Source organism: Pelophylax lessonae, assembly GCF_965119305.1.
Source record: "Pelophylax lessonae genome assembly, chromosome: 6".
NCBI lineage: Eukaryota > Metazoa > Chordata > Amphibia > Anura > Ranidae > Pelophylax > Pelophylax lessonae.
The window spans coordinates 293,282,187-293,310,160 of NC_138773.1; the positions used below are offsets into that span (position 1 = coordinate 293,282,187).

The following is a 27,974-nucleotide window of genomic DNA, read 5'->3' on the forward strand; positions in this document are numbered from 1 at the left end:
TGCTCCTGAGAGCTTACAATCGAAAGGATGGGAAAGTCGAATTGGAAAGGTAATAATTGTGTGGGGATAAGTTGAGGGGAACAAGTAAAAGTTCAGTTGTTGAGAAGAGACAAGAAAGGCTTACCCGATGAGGAGTTTTTAGGGATCACCTAGAGACAGACAGGGCAGGATATAATGCAACTCATTGGGGTAGGGAGTTTCAGAAGAAGAGAGAGGCTCTCTGGAGTCCTGGAGGAGAGCATGCTAAGAGGTGACGTGTGAGCTGGAGAGCATTAGTCTCAGAAGGAGTAAAAAGAACATTTTGGATGAGATTTTGAAACGAGGTTGGGGATGAGGCTCTGTAGATTTTCAGACGAGGTTGGGGATGAGGCTCTGTAGAGACTTTATAATGGCTTTGTATGTTGCCGTTTGTATTCTGAATTCTATTCTTTGGTTGATTAGAAGCCAGAGAAGGGACAGGTAAAGAGGCAGATGCTGAACGGCTGATAAGGTGGATAAGTCTTGCAGCAGCATTCATGATAGCCTGAAGGGGGGATAGCCTGTGTAGAGGTAGGCCAATGAGTTGGAGTAGTCGAGTTGGAGTCTCTACTAGAAAGAGCTACCAAACACAATTACGCAACCATTTCAAAGCAAACATTTGGCTCGTTTAGCCAAAATGCATTATTAGATGCTCGAGATCTTCGGGCCCTAAGATGGAACTGCATTGAAAACAGGCATGATTCTGTGATGGACATCGCTGCATGGGCTCAGGAATACTTTCAGGAATCACTTTCTGTGAATACAGTTTGCCACGTCATCAAAAGTGCAAGTTAAAGCTCTCTTATGCAAAGAAGAAGCCATATCTGAGCATGATCCAGATGCGCTGCTGTCTTCTCTGGGCCAAAGCTCATTTAAAATGGTCTGTTGCAAAGTGCAAAAATGTTTTGTGGTCGGACAAATCAAAATTTGACATTCTTTTTGGCAACCGTGGGCACCGCATCCTCCGGACTAAAGAGGAGAGGGACATTCTGGCTTCTTATTGTCGCTAAGATCAAAAGCCTGCATCTCCGACGGTAAGGGGGTGCATTAGTCCACATGGAATGGGTGGCATGGGAAGGCACCATCGATGCTGAAAGATACTGTATATCCAGGTTTTAGAGCAGCTACCATCCAATGTCTTTTTCAGGGAAGGCATAGAAGAGTCCGAGTGCTTAAATGGCCTGCCTGCAGTCCAGACCTTTCACCAATTGAAAATACTTAGCGCAGTGTGAAATGAAAAATACAACAAAGACAACACAGGACTGTTGAGCAGTTAGAATTCTATATCAGGCAAGAAAAGGACAACATTCCTCCCCCGAAACTCCAGCAACTGGTCTCCTCAGTTTCCTGATAGTTACAGTGTTGTGAAAAGAAGAGGGGATGCTACAACATTGTAAACAGGGCACTGTCCTAAGTTTTTTGAGACATGTTGTTGCCATCAATTTCAAAATTACCCTTTTTTTTTCATTAAATGTGACATTTTCTCAGTTTAAACATTTGATATGATTTCTATTTTAAATTGTCGATAAAATACAGGTTTGTGATATTTGCAAACCATCGCATTCTGCTTCTAGAGATTTTACATAGCCACCCAACTTTTTTTGGAATACCTGAATTCTAGATATGGCTTTAAAGCTTAGATAAATTGATCCAGCTTGGACCAGTGTAATTATGTATAAGCTATACCAGTGGGATCAATGTAGAAGCACTGTAGTAGTCTCTCTCTACTACAGCAATCGCTGCAATCTCCAGGGTCCGCTGTGCTGCATAGTACACAGAGAACGTTTCTTGCTCAGCATGGACGCATTTACAGAAGGCCTTGCTTTTTTCTTAATGTATGCAAAGCATTCTCTAATTGGACAAGATGGAGAATGTGACATCAAACAAACACAAGGGCGCACCAGCCTAGTGCATTATCATTTGGATGGTTTATTTAAAAAATAATTAAAAATAATCACAAACGAGTTCTTGTTAAAAGCATGTCACAAAAGGAACGCAGTCCTCAGTAAACGGTATCCCAGGATGAGTAGTCCCTTAGATTCTTGAAGGCTAACGCATTTCGAGGCCTAGCCTCTTCCTGAGAGCCTCAACAAGAACTCATTTGTGAGTATTTTTAATCCTTATTTTTTAAATAAACCATTCAAATGATAATGCACTAGGCCGATGCGCCCTTGTGTTTGTTTGTTGTTACAGTGTTTCCAGACTTCCCTGGTCGTGTAAGGCCGCGTTCACACTGGGGCGACGCTACTTCCCGGGGCGACCTCTTAGGTCGCGGCGCGCTGCTCACACCGCGACCTCGGAGCGGCCGGCACAGACTTCATAACATTGAAGTCTATGCGGGTCGCCCCAAAGAAGCTCCGGACCCTTTTTCTAAGTCGGAGCGACTTGTGTCGCTCCTATTAGAACGGGTCCATAGCTTCTCTATGGAAGGCGACCTGTCAGGCGACCAGGTCGCCTGACAGGTCGCCCCAGTGAGAACGGGGGCTAAGGGGCAGCAAGGCCGTAGCATTTTTCCTGGGTTGTCGTGCCCACAGCTACAGAAATACTCTTAATACCTCAATAAGGTGGACTAAAGTTTACACCACTCAGAGCGCAGGTCATGGGTGCTTTGCACCAAAAAACTGTATGTACTGTTATGGAGAATGTGACATCACAGCCCCACCTCTACACTTCATTCAATCAGTGAATATTTAGCATTCATTTAGAAAAAAGGCAAGGCATTCTATGAATGGCACCCATGCTGAGCAAGGACCCTGTGGTTACTATGCACAAGGCCTGGAAGATAGCGGTGATCACTGGAGTAGTGGAGACTACGGCAGTGATTATTTGCCTCTACAGGAATTCCACAGGTATGACATATGTATATTTGCACTGGTCCAAGCTGGACTAATGTCATTATGCTAAAAAAAAGCCATACCTGGAATTCAGCTTTAAAGTGTTCAACGAAATTACAATATATTTTCCCCTTTAAATATTCGAAGTAGGAGGCAATCTTGTAACTGAGCACAGACTCATATTGACACGCTGACAACAGAACATGTGTTTTAACACTCCAGAAGAGTAACCGAACCTGAGCTGTGATTATTTCAATTAAAGAAAGAATCAGGTTTGCACATGAGTGTATTTGGACAATGAAGTAAAGCCTGCGGGAACTCAATGCCCACAGCGACCGGTTATCCCATCTGTCCATTTGCAGCAGTACGGGAGGTCCGTGCTCACTGCGTTTTATCGCCACAAAAGGGGCCTTTTTTTACATATGCAAATAGACTACAATATTTACTGAAAATGCCTCAATTAGGACCGTGTTCCCATGGCAGCCACAGGGCACGGGGCACAAACGCCACTGGATCTACTTGTAGGTGTTCATGGCTGGTCAGAGAAATAAGAACTACAGAATTAACTAAATAAATTAGAAGATGTAACTATGTCTATCTTCTATTATATAGATGTACTATGTATTTTTGTTGAAAAGATTGTTATTCCCCGTAACAAATCGGATTCAAATCTGCACCAGAGTAAGAGAGCTGAAAGAACAAAAGGAAAACCTGAATGACTGATGGAACAATATTTCAGATACTTAAAGAGTAACTCCACTTTTGTTGACAAAAAAACATTCCCCTCTGGCGATCCATGTACGTTGCAGGGAATTTAACAAACTTTGTTGCAGGTTCCTACCTTTTGTTATTCTGAAGAAATCATTGTTTGTTCCTCTGTGCTGAGTGGGCCAAATGGGAGTGGTTTCATAATTATCTATCAGCTGTGCAGCTACAGGGCTCTAATGAGGGAATCTGCATCCCTTTAGACGTGTTCCTATTGGGAGTATCTCACCAAAAATGACATTTTTGTTGCAGGGGATGCCAGAAATCTGACTTGTATCTTAGTGGAGACTTCTGGGAAAATTGGTGAGCCAATCACACAAGCAGGAAATTATGTTTCTGGGGTGTGGTCAGTATACATTCTGTGTACAGAACACCTCCAGGCGGCCATATTGCATTTTCAGAAAATTACAACAGCTGCAGATTGAAAAGAAAAGGTCATTTTTAACCACTTTAAGACCGGAAGGATTTTCCCCCTTAATGACCAGGCCCTATTTTGCGATTCGGCACTGCGTTATTTTAATTGACAATTGCGCGGTCCTGCGACGCTGTACCCAAACAAAATTGATGTCCTTTTTTCCCACAAATACATTACATTATTACTACATTATTTTGGTAAAAAAAAAATCGCAATAAGCCTATTTTGATTAGTTGTCACGTCTACTAACTACGGGTAAGATTTGTAATTTTTATTGTTTCTTTTTTTGTACTAGTAATGGTGGCGATCTGCGATTTTCAGCGTGACTGACATTGCGGCGGACAGATTGGACCTCTGAAATTTTTGACTCTTTTGGGGGGGACCAGTGACATTACTACAGTAATCAGTGCCAAAAATATGCACTGTTACTGTAATAATGACACTGGCAGGGAAGGTGTTAACAATATAGGTGATCAAGGGGTTAAATGTGAACCTAGGGGAGTGATTCTAACTGTGGGGGGTGTGGCTTCTGAGATGACCACAGAGACATGTGATCCTATATAGAAGGATCACAGGGGCTCTATGATCATTGCAGAGAGAAGAACAGTCGGCTGTGTTTACAACAGCTGCCATCCTTCTCTCTCAGCGGGGAGCGATCGCAGGTGTCAGGTGGCAATCAGAGCCGCCTGACACACGCATCAGCTTCCCCGATGACGATCGGGGGCGGGAGCCCCCTAGCTCCTCCCAGGTGAGCAACGTAGACCTACGTCGTTTTGCCTGTACGAGCCAGCCTGAAGCAGTAAATATAACGTAAGCGGTCGGGAAGTGGTTAATAACATTCAATTACAATATGATTTGTGTTGCAATTGTATACGCTATATCCAGCTGTTCAGGAACTACAATTCCCATCATGCCTAGTTATGTCCGTGAATGTCAGAGATATACAATGCCTCATGGGAATTGTAGTTCCTGAACAGCTGGAGGGCCATAGTTTGGACACCCCTGCATTTTATACAATCCTATCTCTGAGGTCTACAGCCAATTCATTGGACTTCATGGCTTGGTTTGTGCTCTGACATGCACTGTTAACTGTGGGACCTTATACAGACAGGTGTGTGTCTTTCCAAATCATGTCCAATCAACTGAATTTACCACAGATGGACTCCAATCAAGTTGTAGAAACATCTCAAGGATAATCAGTGGAAACAGGATGCACCTGAGATCAATTTTGAATGCCATAGCAAAGGCTGTGAATACTTTTATGTACATGGGATAATTTTTGTTTTTTTATTTTTAATAAAGATTTTGAACAAACTTTATTCACGTTGTCATTATGGGGTATAGTTTGTAGAATTTTGAGAAAAATAATGAATTGAATCCATTTTGGAATAAGGCTGTAACAGAACAAAATGTGGAAAAAGTGCAGCTCTGTGAATACTTTCCAGATGCATGGCATAACACACACACAGACACACAGACACACAGACACACAGACACACAGACACACAGACACACAGACACACAGACACACAGACACACAGACACACAGACACACAGACACACAGACACACAGACTTCTCATTGTTCTGCTAATATGTTGTGATGCAGTGCTGACCTAACACGGTTAGACGTTATGCAAAACCCAACTGTACCCTGTAGTGTGGAAATTCAGTTTTTTTTGTTTTACGAAAAACTTTGAGTGTTTAAACTGCTCAGAACTTTGTATGTAAACAGGATGAAATCTAACCACAAGATGGAACACAGAACATTTCAGAACATTATCTAAAGCCTCAAATCAAAAAGAAACAACAGAGATTGGCTGATAGTGGGTCTGTATTTCAGACGCACACGTCATACACTCAGGGGGTGTAAAATCAAAAGCTGCCTCTTGATCCGAGCCCGGCACAATAGTACGATATTGTAAACCAAGGCCGCCGAGGATGAATACATAACAAGACAGAGAACCGCACTGGAATATGACTGAGACATTAACCACAAGAAACACAAGCGGGTTCTCAGAAGGGCCGCGGGGAGCAGAACGAGGACAATATGAAGACGCTGACCACATGGGCCGATATTCCAAATTAACTAAATACCCAGACGGACCATTGTGCCCTTTCACCTCGCTATGAAAAAGTCAGACTGTGTCTTTTCTAAGCAAGAAGCCACCATGGCCAGTTGCAGGGTCCCTCCATCCCAGCAGTCAGGAATGCAGACGGGGGTCAGTGTCAGATCTGTCTAATCAGACGACAAAGAGTGAAATTTTACAGATGACCTTGTCTATGGAAACAATGGGCCTGCATTAATTGTGGGATCCCGCTGCTTTATTTAGACTCATATAAGCAGCTTTGGGACAGACAGATGATTGATACATTGTAACAAGAATATAATTCTCTTCTTTGTATGTGCAAATATGTCATCTTTCTTTTTTTTTGTAAATTGCATTTACCAGGGAACGACAGTTGAACATTTTACTATACTGATGTAATAAAACATATGATGGACATTTATAAGCTCCTGTCTTCTCAAGCGTAAAACCTCTGTGCCACACAGCCACGTAGAATGTAAATTCTGATTGCTTCTGCTTCGGATTTTCCAGTCCATAACATCTACGAGCATGCATGGATAAAAAATGATCCAGAAGTGATCAACACTTACATGAGTATGGCCGCGTACAGCTATTCATTTGTACTGGAATGGCAGACGTGGTTCCACGGGCGTGGAAAAGCGTCAGAGGATACAGGAGATATTAAACATCTGCATGCACAAGACCTCAGTCTTAGATTTGTAGCACTGCCAGATTTCACACCTGCGGGTCCCCCTGAGTTACCAACAGCAACCTTGACATGAACAGTTTCCCACTTTTCCTCCTTGGCTCGCTCCAATAACCAGTCCAGGGGTATTTGGTTGTTTTGTGTTTTATTATAAATTAGGGATAGGAGAAGGGACTAGTGGGATACTCCGAATTAACTATGCACAATTTTGGAGGACTCCTATCTTCATGTACAGCCAGGCTGTTGATTCAACCTGCCACTAAAGGTGAATTTACATAGTGGTTGAGGTTGAATAAAGACAATAGTCCATCCAGTTCAACCTGTGTAGGTGTGTGTGGCTGTAATCATCTCACATACCCCTGGATGTTCTGATCTTTGAGATGTACGTCTAAGAGTCTTTTGAAAGCCACCATACCTCCCGCAGAAACCACCTCTTGTGGTAGAGAATTCCACAATCTTATAGCTCTAACAGTAAAGAACCCCCCCACGTTGCCTATGGTTAAAACACTTCTCCTCTAATCACATTGTATGCCCTCTTGTCATCATGCAATCCTTTCGACTGAATAGCTTTTTTTCTATGCTGAGATCACCATTGAGATATTTATAAATTGCCATCATGTCCCCTCTCAGGCGTCTCTTCTCCAGGGAGAATAAATCAAGCGATTGCAGACGCTCTTCATAATTAAGGTCCTCCAATCCCCTAATTAGTTTAGTTGCCATTCTCTGGACTCTCTCCAGCTCAAACACATCCCTCCTGAGGACTGGCGACTAGAACTGGACCAGAATTTAAAATAAGTCTCTTTCCTAAGACGACTTGGTGAACTATTGATTATCTTCAGGACACGCTACTCAGCATCCTCTTTACTGCTGACACCCATCCTCTGACTATCCTACACGTGGGGGGGCCCCCCCTCAGGTCAGACCTCTTCACACAAGTCCCTGTACTCACGATACTGTTTTTCCAGTGTCTCCCTTTCAGTCAGCTCTCCTGGACCTCTGGGTTCAGCTCCTCTCATCCATTCCTCCGGCCCTCAGGATGACCTCCTGCGACCACGTGCCACTGCTACAGAGGAGGGGGCAGCCGTCCCCTTCCCTCCGGGACTCTGCTCTCCAGCCACAGACCCCGCAGCACATGTGCTCCTGGCTTTTATACAGTATTCCAGAATGCACTGAGGCGACCTGCCACTGCCAAACACCAGAACTGTATCAAAGCCCATGTGCTCATTCGTCAGGTTTCCTCCTACTGTCCAACATGCCTCCCTATAGGACCAGTGTGAAACACTCTCTAGACACAATGAATCGCATACTGAGCACAATGAGCAGACCTCACTAACAGATCCTACTCTCTGGTAAGCAAAGAGAAATACAGATTTGCCTGCAGCCCCTCTGGTAAGCAGACAGAGCCAAAAACTATACTCTCTCCCCAGTACCGATCTAGGAGGGTGCTACATATTCAAGGCTCACATATATAAAAATAGCAGCTCTGTCACAAGGACATTATATATAACCACTGTCACCAGTAATGATTTTGGCTATCTGTTCTTACCAATGAGCACCAATATAAGAGGGCCCTTCTACACTGACCAACAATGAAAGGGGGCACTTGACTGACCACCCTCTCTATTAGATTGTAAGCTCTCAGGAGCAGGGCCTTCTAACCCTATTCTATTGTAACTGTACTGTCTCCCTTTTTATTGTAAAGTGCTGTTAGAAAATTTTGGCGCTATACTGTATAAATCATTTGTTAGTGAGGGAACATTACCATTTTCACTGCATCACTTGTATGGCCATTATTATCATCAATGTAAAATTCATAATTTTATTATTACTGAAAATAATTCATTAGCAGAGATTCCTTGAGAAGTGAAAGTTACAAGTCTTCCTCCTTGTTAAGGTGGTTTAAGGTTGCTATAGGGCAGGGGTAGGTAACATTTCACAGGTGGTGACCTACCTGGACAACATGGAGAAAATCAATGATCCCAGGGAAGGGGGTGCGGGGGCGGTTGCAGCCCTAAATAAAATAACTATCAAACTCCCAATAAAAAGATGGCATTGAAAAAACACAGTGTGTCACAGCAGTGTCCTCTGCCCTCCTTCACATGACCCCCCACAGTAGTGTCCTCTGCCCTCCTTCACATGCCCCCCCCCCCCATAGTAGTGTCCTCTGCCCTCCTTCACATGACCCCCCCCCCCCCCACAGTAGTGTCCTCTGCCCTCCTTCACATGACCACCCCCCACAGTAGTGTCTTCTGCCCTCCTTCACATGACCACACCCCCACAGTAGTGTCCTCTGCCCTCCTTCACATGACCCCCCCACAGCAGTGTCCTCTGCCCTCCTTCACATGACCATCCCCCACAGCAGTGTCCTCTGCCCTCCTTCACATGACCCCCCCCCCCCACAGTAGTGTCCTCTGCCCTCCTTCACATGACCCCCACAGTAGTGTTTCTCTGCCCTCCTTCACATGACCCCCCCCACAGTAGTGTCCTCTGCCCTCTTTCACATGACCCCCCCCCACAGTAGTGTCCTCTGCCCTCCTTCACATGACCCCCCCACAGCAGTGTCCTCTGCCCTCCTTCACATGACCCCCCCCCCACAGTAGTGTCCTCTGCCCTCCTTCACATGACCCCCCCCACAGTAGTGTTCCTCTGCCCTCCTTCACATGACCCCCCCCACAGTATTGTCCTCTGCCATCCTTCACATGACCCCCCACAGTATTGTCCTCTGCCATCCTTCACATGACCCCCCACAGTATTGTCCTCTGCCATCCTTCACATGACCCCCCACAGTAGTGTCCTCTGCCCTCCTTCACATCACACCCTCCCCACACACACACACACCCCACCACCACAGTAGTGTCTCCCCCCAATAGCAGTGTCTTCTGTCCCCCTTCACTTCACCCCCGACAGGGGTCCTATGGAATCTCACTCTAGTTAATGCGCTCTCCAGTTTAGAATTACAACCTTACATGCAGCACTAGAGGGACACGGAGCCAAAGCCAAGCCTCCTCATCCACAGCGCTTCTTGAATTAGCAGGACTGACTCTCTGCCCCTCTCCAGAATGGCTGCATATAAGGTTTCAGTTCTAAATGGAAGCATGCAGAAAGCAAAGACTCTGGCGAGACTCCATAGATCCTTGGGGGCACAGGGGACCCCAACATACATGGGGCATAGTAAGCAGAGCTAGAAGGGGAGATATTTTGAAAGTTTTAGTAAGAGTATTCCGTGAGGGAGGGTTATAACCCGTCAGTGATGGTGAAGGTGAGCACTGATGACTACGAGGGGGGGGGGGGGGGGGGTAGAACTGAGCTAAGAGCTGGTGGAGGCATTGTCCACTGTATTTAAACCATGGACCCAGTCATGGCCTTCAGGCTCTGAGGAAGAGGCACGGCCTCGAAACGCGTCAGCCCTTCGTCTTCACAAGACATTGGACCTTTAACAAGGATGTTGTTCTATGGAATTGATATGCTGGATTATTTTGCATGTTTGGGAGTAGCTGATTTTAAAACTTATGTTATTAAAAGCCCGCTGAGGATAATGCGCTAGGCTGGTGCGCCCTTTTCTTTGTTTTTATTTGCAGTGTTTTGTTGACCACCCCGGTCGTAGAGGGCAGCAAAGATTAGCCATAGTGGATGCCAAGTGTGAGTTCCGGGATAAAGGCAGCCTGAGGACCTAGTTCTGAGCGCAGGAGCAGGGTGCTCAGCATCACAATTTTCGTTTCGGGGGTAGAACTGAGCCTTACCCCGAAAATATTGAGTTAGGAAGCTGTATATTGCAGGGTGTACTGGCCAATTTGTCTATATTCAATGATACAAAAATCAGGATTCTAGGATCTAGGATTTTAACTTATCTTACTTTTTCAGGTCCAAAAGTGAACATGGCTGCACCTTCAGAAAAATTCAATGTGGAAGAGCATAGGACCGTGATCAAGTTCTTGTTTCTCCAAGGGAAAGGTGCGAAGCAGATCCATGATGAAATGTCACAACCTTTGGGTGACAATGGTCCTTCATATGCAACAATTAAATGTTGAGCTGTCAATTTTAAAACTGGCCATTCTGGTGTTGAAAGTGAGAAACCCAATGGAAGGCCTATTTCTCTCTATGCGCCTGCAAATGTGAAAGCCATCCATGATATGAATATCAGCCAAAAGTAGTGCTACGTATCTGGAAATATAATGTAGGAGAGTTGGTGCCATTATCCACAAGGACTTGGAAATGAGAAAGCTTGCAACAAAGTGGATCCCAAAACGTTTGACAACCGAACAAAAGAGGAAACGTGTGGAAAGGTGAAACAATGGCAAAACCGACCTCCTTAGGCTTTCAAGTGATGCCCCCCATCCACCCTATTTCCCCAACCTGCTCCTTCTGACTATCATCTGTTCCCTAATCTCAAAAAACACCTAAAGATACAATGATTTGGGAGTGTTCTGGAGGCAACTAATGCTGCAAATGAGTGGTTACACCAGCAGTCAGAAGAATTTTATTTAACGCCTGAAAAAACACCTGTAAATAGCAACGGCAAGATGTGAACGTAGCCCAAGGCCCCTTTCACACATACGGTCCGTTCAGTTCATCAGTTCAGTCACGTCAAAATGTATCAGTTTTCCATCCATTTGTCCATCCGTTTTTCGCCCGATCTGTTTTTTTGACGGATGAAAAATAGGGCATTCATCCGTTCCAAAAAACGGACATTGACGGAAGCAGATGAAAACAGATGTTAACGGATGATCATCCATTGTCATCCGTTTTTACATAGAGATACATGGATGTCCAATTTTCATCCGTCATAAAATTGACAAACGGACCGTTTGTGTGAAAGGGGCCTTAGTGTCAGGATGACACTTAGAAAATGTGAGTTACATTCTTATTAAATAAAAGTCATTTACTGTACGGAATCACACTATGTTGGCTTATCCTTTCTCCTATGCACATGATATATCCGTCTGACTTCATATGGCTGTATGTCTGAGGAGGATCCAGTAAAGTGGGATAGCAACCTGCACATTCAAAACATCGCTACTGCTGGTTTATAATTTTACCAGCTTCTCTGTCTGGTGAGTCATTTTAGGAGAGACCGGTGGAAGCAGCACAAAGGGCGCCTCATTGCGCACATTACACATTTTTTTTATGTGTGTGATTGCACAGACTCACACATAGCATATAACTAGCACAATTTGCAAATTTATATTTAGATATGCATGTTTAATCACCACTCAGAATGATCATATGCATAGAAGTTTTGTATATTTAAGTACCATATTTACTCGAGTAAAAGCTGACTTTTTAAGCATGTTTTTTTATGCTGAAAAAGCCCCCCCCCCCCCCCCCCGTGCTTATACTCGAGTCACGGTCTCACTTACCTTTTCCACATGCGCTGCCACCACTCAGGAAAGCCCGTACATGTTTGGCTATTCCTGGGCAGACGGCGCATGCGCGGTGACATGTTTGCACCAGGCGGCGCCATTTTTAAATGTAAGGCGGAAAGGTAAGCGAGACTCCTCAGCTCCACAGCCCCTGAATCTCCTCAGGAGATGCAGTGCTGCGGGCATGGTACAGGAGATTCTCCTGTGCCGTGCCCGAACCATCTCCTGTGCCGTGCCCGAACCATCTCCTGTGAAGTGCCCGAACCATCTCCTGTGAAGTGCCCGAACCATCTCCTGTGCCGTGCCCGAACCATCTCCTGTGCCGTGCCCGAACCATCTCCTGTGCCGTGCCCGAACCATCTCCTGTGCCATCCCCTGCACCATGCCTGCAGCCCCTGTTTTGGGTCTTGTGGTGGTCCAGTAGCTGCTGCATTTCCCACCGTTGGCTTATACTCGAGTCAATACGTTTTCCCAGTTTTTTTGTGGTAAAATTAGGTGCCTTGGCTTATATTCGGGTCGGCTTATACTAGAGTATATACGGTAATTATTTTGCACCCTGCACTTTTACAATTATTAACATAATTAAAGCGGAGTTCCACTCAAAAGTGGAACTCTGCTGATCTGCTTCCTCCCCCCTCCGGTGCCCCATTTGGCACCTTTCAGGGGGGAGGGGAGGGGACGGGTACCCGTTTTTTGACAGGTACCCTGCCCCACTTCCTGGGAGACCGTGCCGCAGCACTGTCCCTCAGAAGTTCAGCCCCCTCCTTTTTCCTCCGCTGCTGGGCCAATTACAAAGCACAGCGCGCTTTGCGCATGCGCAGTAGGCAACCAGCAGTGAAGCCGAAAGGCTCCACTGCCGGGTTCCCTTACCCTGGATGGTGGCGGCGGCACTCGAGAGCCGATACGAAAATCGGCTTCAGGTGCCGACATCGTGGGCTCCCTGGACAGGTACAGGTAAGTTCTAATATTTAAAAGTCAGCAGCTACAGTATTTGTAGCTGCTGAGTTTTAAATTTTTTTAAGGGGGGCGGAACTCCGCTTTAATACTTAATACAAGTATTAATATTAGTATTTTTGTACTGATTTCCACATCTATTGTTCAACTTTAGCCAGAGCTGCATAGTTTGTTTTTATCTACAGATGCCCCTTATCTTTATAGGCAATTTTGTTGTAAAGGTGAACTACCCCTTTAACTGACAAGGAGGGCGGCCTACGATACAAAATGTGATAAACCTACAATTACCCTTTAAATTCTAACACTTTCCAAAGTGAAAGCTTTGTTTGCTGTGCGTCACAACACAAAAACCACAAGAAGAATGAGGAATAGAGCACGGCGCCTGCACCCAGGTGATGAGACCGATTAGAAGACCCCGAAATGCAGAAGGTTCAGGTGTCACAGTGACGTCACTCCTCGTACAACGCACAGCAGAGAGTGGAGGAGGAAGAGGGTCTGCAGAGAGCAGCTGGAGAAGAAAGCTGATGTGTAAACCACAGCTTCTCAATCTGAAGTCCTGATAACCCCACAACACTGCGACACCTGCCATGTGCAACGGAACAACAAGGGAAAACACAACAGATGGAAGCTGTTTGTCTGAAGTACGGTTCCTCACAACTATACCGGGCTTTGTTTAAAGCTGCAGTGTTGTCAGTACGCATACATTGAGTCGTTACATTTAGGCCTCTTGCACACGATACTCCTATTTGAGCATCTACTTTTTCATCTGTCTTTTTTTTTTTTTTTTTTATGTATTTGCGTGTATTTTCGCACATATACGTTCACACAATTTTTGCGCAAATGTGCAGAATTCTCGTGTTTTTGTTTTGTGCATTATGTAAATGGCCATTTGTGCGCAATCACGCGTATTTGCGTGCATGAGGCATAAAATTACTGACCAAAAATGCAGATTGTTCCATTTTGTTTTTTACTGAAGAATGCACGGCGCTCTTTTACGAAAGATGAAATCCAGAGAGCAGCTTTACCTGCCAAAACGATTGTAAGCTCCTGGAGGGCAGGGACTGATGTGAATGTACTACATATAAAGTAAAAATAACTGAATATCCACACTACCAGAAGATAGCAGCCAGCATTAAAGCGGAGTTCCGGGCACAGAAACCATTTTTCAATAAACATACCCCCGGGACAGTCAGGGCTAGCACATTCCACAATGGCTAGCCTCTGATCTGTCCCGGTTCGCACTTACCTGCAAGAAGAAATACTTATTTACTTATAAAATTTCTTCCACAGCGTTTCCATCTCTCTTGTGGGCAGCTGAAGCCGGCGCGATCCTCTTCCGCGTCTTCTTCCGCGTCCTCTTCTCCCAGAATGCGCCTGCACCGGCCCCTCTCGTCACTTCCGGCGCGGCGCCGCATTCCTCCACAGCTTCTGGGCATGCCCAGAAGCTGTTTAGCAGGGAATGCGTCGCCCCGGAAGTGACGAGCGGGGCCGGTGCATTGATTCCTGGGAGCTATGACGTTCAGCTCCCAGGAATCAATGCAAGCCAGGAAGTGATGGCGGAGCCGCGGCGCAGAGGGAGGAAGTACATTGAGGTGATTATTTTCGATCTTCAATTACAAGGTGAGTTTTTTTTTAAAAAAAAAACCTAACTATCCAATTCCTTTTCAGGTGAAGGTGAAGAAGCGGACAGGCACAAAAAAAAAAATATTGATTTTGTGCCCGGAACTCCGCTTTAACCACAATATGATAAAAGGATGTAAAATAAAAATGCAGCACTGAAAGTAACTAGTGTATGGTTCATTAACCACTTCCCGCCCGCCCTATAGGCAAATGACGGCGGGAATGTGGTTGAGTTATCCTGACCGGACGTCATATGACGGCGGCAGGATAACTCCGCTCTGGGCGCCCCCCGGGGGCGCGCAGAGCGGCGATCGGTGATGCGAGGTGTCAGTCTGACACCCTGCATCTCCGATCTCGGTAAAGAGCCTCTGACGGAGGCTCTTTACCATGTGATCAGCCGTGTCCAATCACGGCTGGTCACATAGTAAATAGGAACAGCCGTTGATCGGCTTTCCTTAGTTCGTGCCTGACAGGCACGAGTAAAGGAGCGCCGATCGGCGGCTCCCCTGACAGGGGGGGGGGGGTCGGCACTGGTAATCAGATCATTGATTACCAGTGCAGACCCTCGGGGGGGGGGATGCCACTAGATCCACCAGGGATGCCCACTATGACCCCAGGGATGCCCACTATGACCCCAGGGATGCCCACTATGGCCACCAGGGATGGCAATCAGGGCTCAGGGAGCCCCCCATTGCCCACCCCATCAGTGCTGCCCACCAGTGCCCTCCCTATCAGTGCTGCCCACAAGTGCCCATCATTGCCATCCTTAAGTGTCGCCCACCAGTGCCCATTATTGCCCACGGGTGCCGCCTATCAGTGCCCATTAGTGCCCATCAGTGCCGCCCGTCAGTGCCGATCAGTGCCGCCCATCAGTGCCCATCAGTGCCCACCAGTGCCGCCTATCAGTGCCCATTAGTGCCCGTCAGTGCCACCTATCAGTGCCCGTCAGTGCCACCTATCAGTGCCCATCAATGCCGCCTATCAGTGCCCAGCAGTGCCGCCTATCAGTGCCCACCAATGCTGCATATCAGTGCTACCTATCAGTGCCTATCAGTGCCGCATATCAGTGCCGCCTATCAGTGCCACCCCATCAGTGCCACCCCATCAGTGCCACCCCATCAGTGCCACCCCATCAGTGCCACCCCATCAGTGCCACCCCATCAGTGCCACCCCATCAGTGCCACCCCATCAGTGCCACCCCATCAGTGCCTGTCAGTGCAGTCTCATCAGTGCTCATCAGTGCAGGAAAAAACGGAATTTTTGTAAAATCTTACCTGTAAAATTCCTTTCTCTGAGTCCTCCGACAGTCGCCGCCTCTTCATATTCGTCACATATGGGGTATTAGACTTTGCTCCGAAGGAGTAGCTAGGCAACAGAATATGTTAACAATAAAGCTTTAACATATCCCACCCTCAAGGGGTGGTCCCCTCAGTCAATACCCTCCTACTTCCTGCAACCATATCTCAGTTTTAGTGGAATAGCAGTAGAGTATACATTCAACCCCAAAAGAGGGGCGGGGGCGGCGACTGTCGGAGGACTCAGAGAAAGGAATTTTACAGGTAAGATTTTACAAAAATTCCGTTTTCTCTTACGTCCTCCGACAGTCGCCGCCTCTTCATATTCGTCACATATGGGGACGTCCCAAAGCAGTGCAAACATGAGGGGTGGGAAACGCATCCGCGCCGAAAGGCAACGCAGTCTCCACATCAAAGAAAGGAACCTTACCAAAGGAAGGAAACCAGCTGGGCAACAGCAAAAATAAGTGCTCAACAGGAGCAACAACCCAGGAAAAGACAAAAAAACCAGGGAATACAAAGATATCCCAACAGCCAGGAGTCCCCAACAAGGGACCCCATGGAACAGCCGCACTAAGAACCTTGCGGCCAAAGGAAGCATCCGCCGATGCCTGAACATCTACTTTGTAGAATTTTGTGAAAGTGTGCACGGTCGACCAGGTCGCCGCCTTACACACCTGGGCTACAGAAGCCCCATGACGGCAGGCCCAAGACGTACTCAGTGATCTAGTAGAGTGCGCCTTCACAGGCACAGGGGGAACCTTCCCCTGCAAGGCATAGGCCTGTTCAATGGTCTGCCTGATCCATTTGGCGATGGTAGAGGCCGAAGCCGCCATGCCCTTCCGAGGACCCTCTGGAAGAACAAACAAGGAGTCCGTCTTACGAAAAGACTCAGTCGATTTAAGGTAAACCCTAATCGCCCGAACAACATCCAGAGAGTGCAATCTCACCTCCTTTGGATGTGTAGGCTTCGTGCACAACGAAGGCAAAACAATATCCTCGTTAAGATGGAATTCCGAAACTCGTTTCGGCAGAAAAGAAGGATTAGGTCGCAAGACCACCTTATCCAAATGAACAACCAGGTACGGAGACTTGCAGGACAAAGCCGCCAGTTCCGACACTCTGCGAGCCGAAGTGATCGCCACCAAAAAGGCGACCTTTTTGGACAACAGAGACAACGAGATCTCCCTGATCTGTTCAAAAGGAGCACGTTGTAACACAGAAAGAACTAGATTCAAGTCCCAGGGGGGCAAAGGATCCCTCCTAGGAGGAACCAGATGTCGCACACCCTGAATAAAAGTGCCAACCAAGGAGTTGGAAGCCACGGGACGTTGAAACAGAACGGCCAGCGCAGACACCTGACCCTTTATCGTGGCCAGCGCCAAACGCTGATCGACACCCGTCTGAAGGAAAGACAGCACACGGGAAACCGAGTACGTGCGGGGTGAAAACCCCCTGGACTCACACCAGGCAAAATAGGCCTTCCAAGTACGGTAATAAACCTTTCCCGAGGAAGACTTCCTCGCGTTGATCAAGGTATGAACGACCTCTGGAGAGAGACCCTTCTCCTTCAGGACCTCGGTCTCAACAGCCAGGCCGTCAAAGCCAGCGACTGTAAAGCAGGATGGTAAATCGGTCCTTGAGACAGTAGATCGTCTCGAAGAGGCAGACGCCAGGGGTGTCGACCGCCAGATTCACGAGGTCTGCGTACCAGGACCGGCGAGGCCAGTCCGGTGCCACAAGAATCACCGTGCTGCGTTCCGAGTGTAACCTGCGAAGGAACCTGGACAGCAACTGAATCGGTGGAAAAGCGTACATCAGCCTGTACTGATGCCACGGGGCCACTAACGCGTCCGACGCGTCTGCCCGAGGGTCGCGCGTCCTTGCCACGAACCTCTTCACCTTGTAGTTGAGGCGAGACGCGAACAGGTCCACATCTGGAAGACCCCACTTCGCGCACAACATCTGGAAGACAGTCGGATGGAGAGACCATTCCCCCTGATCCAGGGTCTGGCGACTCAGATAGTCCGCCTGCCAGTTCTCCACTCCCGGAATGTGAACCGCCGTTATCGCCGGGACATGAGTCTCGGCCCAAGACAGAATGTCGGCCACTTCTCGAGCCGCTCGGGCACTCCTGGTGCCCCCTTGGTGGTTGATGTATGCCACCGCCGTGGCATTGTCCGTCTGCACCCGAACCGGGCAGCCCTGCAGCCGGTCCGTCCAGCGATGAAGACAGAGCCTTATCGCACGTAATTCCAGAATGTTGATCGGGAGGGAAGACTCCCCCTCCGACCAGGTCCCCTGGGCGGACAGAACGCCCAGAACACCACCCCAGCCCGACAGGCTGGCATCCGTAGTGATTATCGTCCACGAGATCGGACGAAACGACTTGCCCCCGGACACCAACGGGGACTGGAGCCACCACAGAAGGTTTTCCCTGGTGCGATGACTCAACGAGATCTGAAGATCCAGAGATTGAGGTCGCCCGTCCCACTTGGACAGGATCTCCGCCTGGAGACCCCGCGTGTGAAACTGAGCGAAAGGAATCGCCTCGAAGGCCGAGACCATCAATCCCAGACATCTCATACACGTCCGCAGAGACGAGTGTGGAACGTCCCTGAGGGACCTGACTTCCTCCTGAAGAGTCCTGAGCTTGTCTTCCGGCAGGAAGACCTTCGCCTGCACCGAGTCCAGTATCATTCCCAGATAGGGAAGACGAACCGACGGACTCAGTGTCGACTTTGGAACATTTATCGTCCAACCGAACTCCTGCAGAGTTTGCATTGTGACAGACAGGTCCTTCTCCAGACCCTGACTGGTCGCAGACCGAATCAGAATGTCGTCCAGATACCCCAGGACAGAAATGCCCTGGGCCCTCAATAATGCCAGAACCGGTGCAAGCACCTTGGTGAAGACCCGCGGAGCCGAGGCGAGCCCAAAGGGCAACGCCACGAACTGGTAGTGATCCTCCGCAATGGCAAATCGAAGGTATCTCTGATGCCCCTCGAATATGGGGATGTGAAGGTACGCATCCTTCAAATCGATGGAGGCCATGAATTCCCCCGGAACCAGGGCAGCCACCACCGAGCGCAGGGACTCCATGCGGAACTTGCGAACCCGCACAGAGCGGTTCAGAGCTTTCAAGTCCAGAATCGGACGAACCTTGCCCTCCTTCCTGGGCACGGTGAACAGATTGGAATAAAACCCCCGAAATCTGTCCCGATGAGGCACCGGAACCACCACACCCTGAGCCCTCAGGTCCCGCACCGCCAGGTGCAGATCCCGCAGGCGCTCTGGAGACAGTTGTAGATTTGAGGGAAAAAATCTGCTCTCCGGCCGAGAGAGAAACTCGATCTTGTAACCAGATCGAACGATTTCCAGAACCCATCTGTCCCGCACACGGGCCAACCAGGGCTGAAGAAAACCGAGCAAGCGTCCCCCCACCCCAAAACTGGGTGAGGGCGCCCCTTCAGGCCGAACTGTTATGGGCCGCAGGTCCGGATTGGCCGGACTTCTGTTTCCCAGACCAGGGCTTCTTCTGAGAGCCTTGGCCTTTGAACGGTTTGCCCTTGTAGTGCGGCCGAAAGGCACGAAAGGACCCCTGAGGGGGCCGAAAATTCGCATGCTTCTTCCCAGAAGCCCCCTTAGCCTTGGGGAAATGGGGCAAGAGAGTGCTCTTACCCCCGGTGATCCCCTTAATCAACACATCCAGGGACTCCCCAAAAAGGCGAGACCCATCATAAGGCAGATTGGCTAAGGTTTTACGTGAAGATTGGTCCACCGACCAACATTTCAACCAAACCAGGCGGCGAGACAACACCGCCACGCTGTGCACACGTGCAGCCAACGGAATCAGGTCCAGGTCCGCATCACACAGATACATGACACCCTGGTGGATCTGATCCACCATATCCAGGGTCGCCGCCGAGGCCGAATCGGCCACTAGGACGCGCCTAAGCATCTGCGTCCAACTTGCGATCGCCTGGGCCGCCATGAGAGAAGCAAACAGAGCCTTAAGCATAGAACCCGTAACAGAATAAGTATGACGGGCAAGAGACTCCAGTCTCCTATCCGTGGCATCACGGAAAACAGGGGAACCCTCTGCAGGAATCGCAGTGGCTTTGTTCAAAACCGCAATTGCATGATCCACTGGTGGAGGCACACACCACCGTTCATCAGTGGCAGGCGAGAAAGGATAACGCAGCTTGAATTTACTTGGTACCGCAAAAGGTTTGCGCAGATCGCGCCATTGATCCTTAACAGCGCGCTGAAAATCAGCATTGCAGGGAAAAACCTGCGGCGTCCTGCGTTTTCTCTGCGTCCCATAAGCCGCCAAGGCAGCGGGAGGACACACTTCGTCCTGCAAACGCAGCGTCTGCTTAATGGAAGCAATCAACTCATCCATGATTGCAAGCTCTTCAGGCGAGCCAGAGGGAGAATTATCGACCCCCTCAACTTCAGCCTCCACCTCAGACCCCACTAGATCAAGAGAGGAGCGGGACCCCGATAAAGGGGTCCCTGCTAGAACAGCCCCATCACCTTCACCCTCAGAATCAGAGGACAGAGCAACTCTGGGCGGTTTAGTAGATTGAGCAGCCACCAGCATTTGCACCTGGGCAGCAAGGCCAGCCACAATAGTGGCTAAATCCCCCCCTGGGGGGGAAACAGCGGTCCCCTGGCTTTCCACCAATACTGTGGGAAACTTGCCCTCCTGAGAATCCATTGCCCCTGTATGCCAGACAACCAAGGGTTAACTGCCCCCTTTCAGCAAGCGCGGCAAGCGCAGCCCACCGCACCACACTCAGGCACAATGAGACCCCCACAGGGAATATACAGACTGAATACAGGCAATGGCAAACAGGAATAGAAGGATAAAACCTGAGGAGACCCCGCCGCTGCTGCTGCCTCGATCGGTGTTCCAGGAAAGAGGAAGTGATGCTGCCAGGGCGCTCTATGTAAGCCTATGGAGGCTACAAGAAAATGGCCGCCGTGCATGTAAACCATGCGGCCGGAGCGGGCGCCGGTAAAATGGCGTCGTTTGGCGCCGAAATCGCCGCTCCATAGTGCATAAAAAACACACACAAGCTTATCCCATTATATGGATACATGTTAGATCGCCGCAGCGATCGCTGTATATGCCCCAACATGCCATAAAAACATGCCCCACAGCACACAGCTTCCCACACTGCCCAGCCTGACACACACAGTGTCACACAGCTCCCCCCCCCCCCCCTTGCAGCCCACAGCATGCAGCCGAGAGATAGGGAGACAAGCAGTGTGAATAAAGGCAGGTTACACAGTCCCAGACTGAGACCCCCCCCAGACAGACAGGTCCCCACATAGATACACTTACCTCACATGGCGTGGGGAACCCGCACAGGCGAACAAGCCGCTGCACATGAGGCAGGGAGAGTCGCAATTCAAGACGCACACAATGGCGGTTAAGAAACCGCACAGCGTCCGGTGAGGTAGCCACCTCACCAAACATCCCTGCACCGAACAGGGATGGGTCGTTCACTGTGCCAGGAGCGTTACCTGGCTGAACGCTCGATGGCAGACTGGGAAGCCACTGACCCACGACCTGCGATCAGGGGGATCAGCCCGAGACCCAGTCCGCATGATCCTCTTCGTCCGAAGAACTAACTAATGCTGACCAAAATAACAGCTAAGTAAAGGTAGAGAAAAAAACTCAAACAAAATATTAAAAAGAAGAAAGAGTCTGGGACAAAAAGTCCCAGCACAGAGAGAGCCAGCCACTCCTGACAAGCTAGACATTAAAACTGAGATATGGTTGCAGGAAGTAGGAGGGTATTGACTGAGGGGACCACCCCTTGAGGGTGGGATATGTTAAAGCTTTATTGTTAACATATTCTGTTGCCTAGCTACTCCTTCGGAGCAAAGTCTAATACCCCATATGTGACGAATATGAAGAGGCGGCGACTGTCGGAGGACGTAAGAGAAAAATTATTTATTTACAAAATTGTATAACATAAACAAATTCTTTTTTTTATTTTTTTAAACTTTTCGGTCTTTTTTTATTTGTTTAGCAAAAAGTAAAAATCGCACAGGTGATCAAATACCACTGAAAGAAAGCTCTATTTGTGGGGGGAAAATGACATAAATTTGGTGTAGGTACAGTGTTGCATGACCGCGCAATTGTCATTCAAAATGCAACAGCGCTAAAAGGGGAAAATTGGCCTGGGCGGGAAGGGAGGGAAGTGCCCTGTATTAAAGTGGTTAAAATATGAGTCCACTTCAAGACGATATATGGAGTAATCAAATCCACCAGAAACACCTTGGTGAGTGAAAGTCCATAGGGTCAGTGACTGGAACAGTGAGAACCTCCCCCACAAAAAAGCAGCCGATATATTGGCCTCTTACCGGATATTAATGACCACTGTTCTCACAATGGTCACAAAGCACCTTGTACTCAAAATGGAGGATCAGACTGCCAATGGATAATCCCAAGAGATCCAGGAATCAAATCCGGAAGCCAGGAACAGTCATACAACAACTCTCCCGGATGTTAGAATACAAAAAAGGGGAAGACCATAGTGTAGTATGTTCCAACATGTGAAAAATGTATTTAAAATTGAATACACTCACCAAACATATGTATGTAAAAGACCTTTAGTAGAAGTATCAGATGCAAGTGGTACCGCTATGAAGCGGCGAGTCCGTTCCGGCTTGTGAAATAACACTTTATGTTATTTAGACACATTTATTGATATCTTTTCACTTGGCGCAGCAATATAGTTTATTGAATCTTTAAACATTGCAATGAATTATTTTAAAAAATTGTAAAATAAAAAAATTGTAAACATTTTTTTAAAAAGTATAATTTTTTTTTTAATGTAAAAAAAAAACAATTAAAAAGAGCTAATTCACACAGGTTCTCTGTTATGTTTGTTTCCGCTAATAATGATTTTAGTTTATTTTTAGTGAAAATAATGTCTTGATATATTTGGGGGGACCCTGTGATTTCTAACAGCAGCCCTGGCCAGTTGTATTTATTTCTTCGATTTTGTATGAGCCCTGGTAACCCTGCTCCAATGATGTGCCGAGCCCTGGTAGCCCTGCTCCAATGATGTGCCGAGCCCTGGTGACCCTGCTCCAATGATGTGCCGAGCCCTGGTGACCCTGCTCCAATGATGTGCCGAGCCCTGGTGGTGACCCTGCTCCAATGATGTGCCGAGCCCTGGTGGTGACCCTGCTCCAATGATGTGCCGAGCCCTGGTGGTGACCCTGCTCCAATGATGTGCCGAGCCCTGGTAACCCTGCTCCCAATGATGTGCCGAGCCCTGGTAACCCTGCTCCCAATGATGTGCCGAGCCCTGGTAACCCTGCTCCCAATGATGTGCCGAGCCCTGGTAACCCTGCTCCAATGATGTGCCAAGCCCTGGTAACCCTGCTCCAATGATGTGCCAAGCCCTTATAACCCTGCTCCAATGATGTGCAGAGCCCTGGTAACCCTGCTCCAATGATGTGCAGAGCCCTGGTAACCCTGCTCCAATGATGTGCAGAGCCCTGGTAACCCTGCTCCAATGATGTGCCAAGCCCTGGTAACCCTGCTCCCAATGATGTGCCGAGCCCTGGTAACCCTGCTCCCAATGATGTGCCGAGCCCTGGTAACTCAGCTCCCAATGATGTGCCGAGCCCTGGTGACCCTGCTCCAATGATGTGCCAAGCCCTTATAACCCTGCTCCAATGATGTGCAGAGCCCTGGTAACCCTGCTCCAATGATGTGCAGAGCCCTGGTAACCCTGCTCCAATGATGTGCTGAGCCCTGGTAACCCTGCTCCCAATGATGTGCTGAGCCCTGGTAACCCTGCTCCAATGATGTGCCGAACCCTGGTAACCCTGCTCCAATGATGTGCCGAACCCTGGTAACCCTGCTCCCAATGATGTGCCGAACCCTGGTAACCCTGCTCCCAATGATGTGCTGAGCCCTGGTAACCCTGCTCCCAATGATGTGCCGAGCCCTGGTGACCCTGCTCCAATGATGTGCCAAGCCCTTATAACCCTGCTCCCAATGATGTGCCGAGCCCTGGTAACCCTGATCCAATGATGTGCCGAACCCTGGTAACCCTGCTCCCAATGATGTGCTGAGCCCTGGTAACCCTGCTCCCAATGATGTGCCGAGCTCCATACACTTTGTAGGATGAGTGAAGTAAATGTTTCAGCTCTTTGAAGAAGGAACTCTCGGATCTCCCCGGTTAATTATAGCCGCTGCAGCATTACTAGACGTATGCAAATTCCCAGAGCGGGGATGATGAAGACAGCTGTCAGGTCTGGCAGATCCCATCCTCACATCTAGGGAGTCTCTGGAGAATTATGACTTGAGCCCGTCTTCACATGACAGTTCAAAACACAAATCCATACCGGGAGATTTACAGAGACAGAAGTCAGTCAATCACACGTGACTCATCAACTGCTGAATATGAGATTACTAATCTAAGATGACCATTGCAGGCCGGTCAGGGGGTGACGCCAGCATGAGTAAGACAACATGTGTCCCTGTCCATCACCTACAGAATGTGACACACACAGGCAGCACTGACATGAGGCTGATGGCCCGTTTGGTCTAGCAGTGTACGGCTACCAGAGTGCATGGTAGAAGGGACAGGGCAATGCACCGATTACACCACATTGCACTGGTTACCTTGTATGTTTCTTTTAAAGCAGTTGTATACCACTGGACGTTTTTGTCCCCCCCCCCCCCCCCCCCTGCAAGTTAAAGTCATAATGTATACTAGTACATGTGAAACCTACCTTACCCACTGGGCACTTACACCCCCTTCCTAACCAGACCAATTTTCAGCTTTCAGTGATCTCACATTTTGAATGACAATTACTCAGTCATGCAACGCTGTCCCCATATGAAATTTTTGTCCTTTTTTTCCACACATGTAGTGCTTTCTTTTGGCGAGATTTAATAATCACTGGGTTTTTTATTTTTTGCGCTATAAATAAAAAAAAAAAAACATTTTTCGTTTCGCTTTTAACATTTTGCAAATTTAGTAATTTTTCCTTCATGAATGTTGGCCAAAAATTATACTGCTACACATTTTTGGTAAAAATAACCAAAATAAGTATATATTATTTGGTCTTTGTGAAGGTTATAGGGTCTACAAGCTTTGGTGCCAATTATTAGAAATTGATCACACCGGATGTACTGCCGGCCTATCTCATTTCCTGAGACACTTATGGGCCATACACACTATACAATTGTCTTTAGGATTTTTTCCTTTAGATTTACCAAAACCATATAATATGAGGTCAAATCTAAACACTTTCAATTTGTATGCAATCAGGCAGGCCCTTGCACTACATAGTTGAAGGTAAATCTAAAGGAAATCGAACAAAAGTTGTATAGTGTGTATCCAGCTGAACAAGCTAGAAAAGTACAAACAGCTCCCAAATGACCCCTTTTTTTGGAAAGCAGACATTCCAAGGTATTTAGTAAGAGGCATGGTGAGTTTTTTGAAGTTGTATTTTTTTCCACACAATTCCTTGTAAAATGAAGATTTTTTATTTTTACTTTTTTCTTCTTCACAAAATTGTCATATTACCAAGTTATTTGTCACACACAGCATATGCATACTTGCAACTACAGCCCAAAATACATTCTGCTGCTCCTCCTGAGTATGGCGATACCACGTGGGAGACTTTTACACAGCCTGGCCACATACAGAGGACCAACATCCAAGTAGCACCCCCAACATACAACCAACATACAAGTAACTAGAAGCATAAATTACACCAATAATTTTCTGACAACCTAGAACACTTTTGAAGGCCCTGAAGCACCAGGACAGTGGAAACGCCCACAAAATGACCCCATTTCGGAAAACTAACACCCCAACATATAATCTAGGAGGCATTATAAGTCTTTTGAACATGTAATTTGTTCCACAAAATTTGGAAAAACGTGAAGAAAAACGCATTTTTTTTTTTTTTTTTTACACAAAGTTGTCCATTTATAAGATATTTCTAACACATAGCATGTACATAGCAAAAAATTACACCCAAAAATACATTCTGCTACTCCTCCTTAATATGACGATATCACATGTGTGAGACTTTTACACAGCCTGGCCACACACAGAGGCCCAACATTCAGGGACATAAAATTACAAATCTAATTTCCTGACTACCCATTACACTTTTGTGAGGCACTGATGTGGCATGGATGAGGCAAGGATGAGCACTGGTGTGGCACAGATGAGGCACTGATGGGCATGACTGAGGCACAGATCAGGCAGGGGTAAGTGGTGCTGCAGTCTCCCCGCCTTTCCTCGCATGCTGTACCAATCGCTGTGTGAGAGGAGAGAACTGAAATGGACATGCCATCATTGGACAGAGCAATCACGTAAAAGGCCGCTGTAATTGCCCCTTTACCACGATTCATGATGCGCTAGGAGCACGGACAGATCCGTGTGCGTGCGGGAAGCGGTATTCTGGGAGGACGTCATTGTGAGGACGTCATTGTACACCCTCCCAGAATAAGCCAACTGTGCTATAGCCATCATTCAGCTATGGTCCAGTCGGAAAGTGGTTAATATGAAGCTGTTTCAGCGCCACAATGTCAGCGCTGCAGAGGCTCCCATCTTCACCCATCTTGCTTCCGGGTTCGCAGGCTCTGGCTCTGTGACTGGCCGAAGCCACGATGACGTCACTCCCCTGCATGTGCACTGGAGCCACCTTTTACGGCACAGGGCTCTGAAGGAACGGCACAGATGTGAATTGCATGTCCTACGTTTTTTTTAGTGGTGTTTACTCACCACTTTAGGACCCCCCACCCACACTGTACAGCAGACGGCGGCTCCTTCAGGCAAAGCGATGTACCTGAAAGGGCATGCAGCTGCTAACAAGTGTATACCATTGGGTTATTATAAGATATAAAAAGAAACACTTTATTATGAGAGCCTTTATACAAGAGTGGACTATGCCTTTAACCACTTGCCGACCGCCGCAAGTACATATACTGCGGCGGTCAGCCCCTCACAGGCAAAGTGACGTATGGGTATGTCACTAGCCTGTGAGGCTCTGGGGAGCGAGTGTGCGCCGCCGGAGGCACGGACTCGCCCCCCGCGTGTGCCCGGCGGACCCGATGTCCGCCGAGCACTCACGATCATCCGTGACAGCGGGAGAAAGGCAGGCGGCTGATGTAAACAAAGCCGCCTGTCATTCTCCCCTGTGTAGGAACAGTGATCATACGGTTCTACTATGTAGGACCGTTGATCACTGTTCCTACACCTCAAGCCACAGCCAATCACAGTTAGAATCATGCCCCCTAGGGACACACACCACCCCTCCCTCTCAAAAAAAAGTTAACCCCTTAACTGCCAGTGTCATTTTACAGTAACAGTGCATATGTATAGCACTGATTACTGTAGTAATGTCACTGGTAACCCCAAAAGTGTCAAAAATGTCAGTCAAGGGTCCGATCTGTCCGCCGCAATGTTGCAGTCCCGCAAAAAAAAAAAAAAAAAAGTCGCAGATCGCCGCCATTAAACGTTAAAAAAAAAAAAGAAAAACAACAACAATCTTTCCCTTAGTTAGTAAACGCGATAACTTTTGCGCAAACCAATCAAAATACGCTTTTTGCAATTTTTTTTTACAAAACATATGTAGCATAAAACAAATTGGCCGAAAATGTTAAAAAATTTTGATTTTTACATTTTTTTGGGAATTTCATATATAAAAAATGTGAAAATTTTTATTTTTGCAAAATTGACGCTCTTTTTTGTTTATAGCGCATGATCAAAAAAATCGCACAGGTGATCAAATACCACCAAAAGAAAGCTCTGTTTGTGGGAAAAAAAAGGACGTCAAATTCGTTTAGGTACAGCGTCGCACAACCGCGCAATTGTCTGTTAAAGACACGCAGTGCCGAATCGCAAAATAGGCCCTGGTCAGGAAGGGGGTAAAATCTT

General features: G+C 47.6%; 1 protein-coding gene across 1 annotated transcript in view; it reads right to left on the bottom strand.

The window, feature by feature from the left end:
* DARS1 (aspartyl-tRNA synthetase 1) overlaps positions 1–27,974 on the bottom strand; it is a 205,618-nt gene that overhangs the window by 174,713 nt on the left and 2,931 nt on the right. The gene's annotated exons all lie outside the window — the stretch shown is intronic.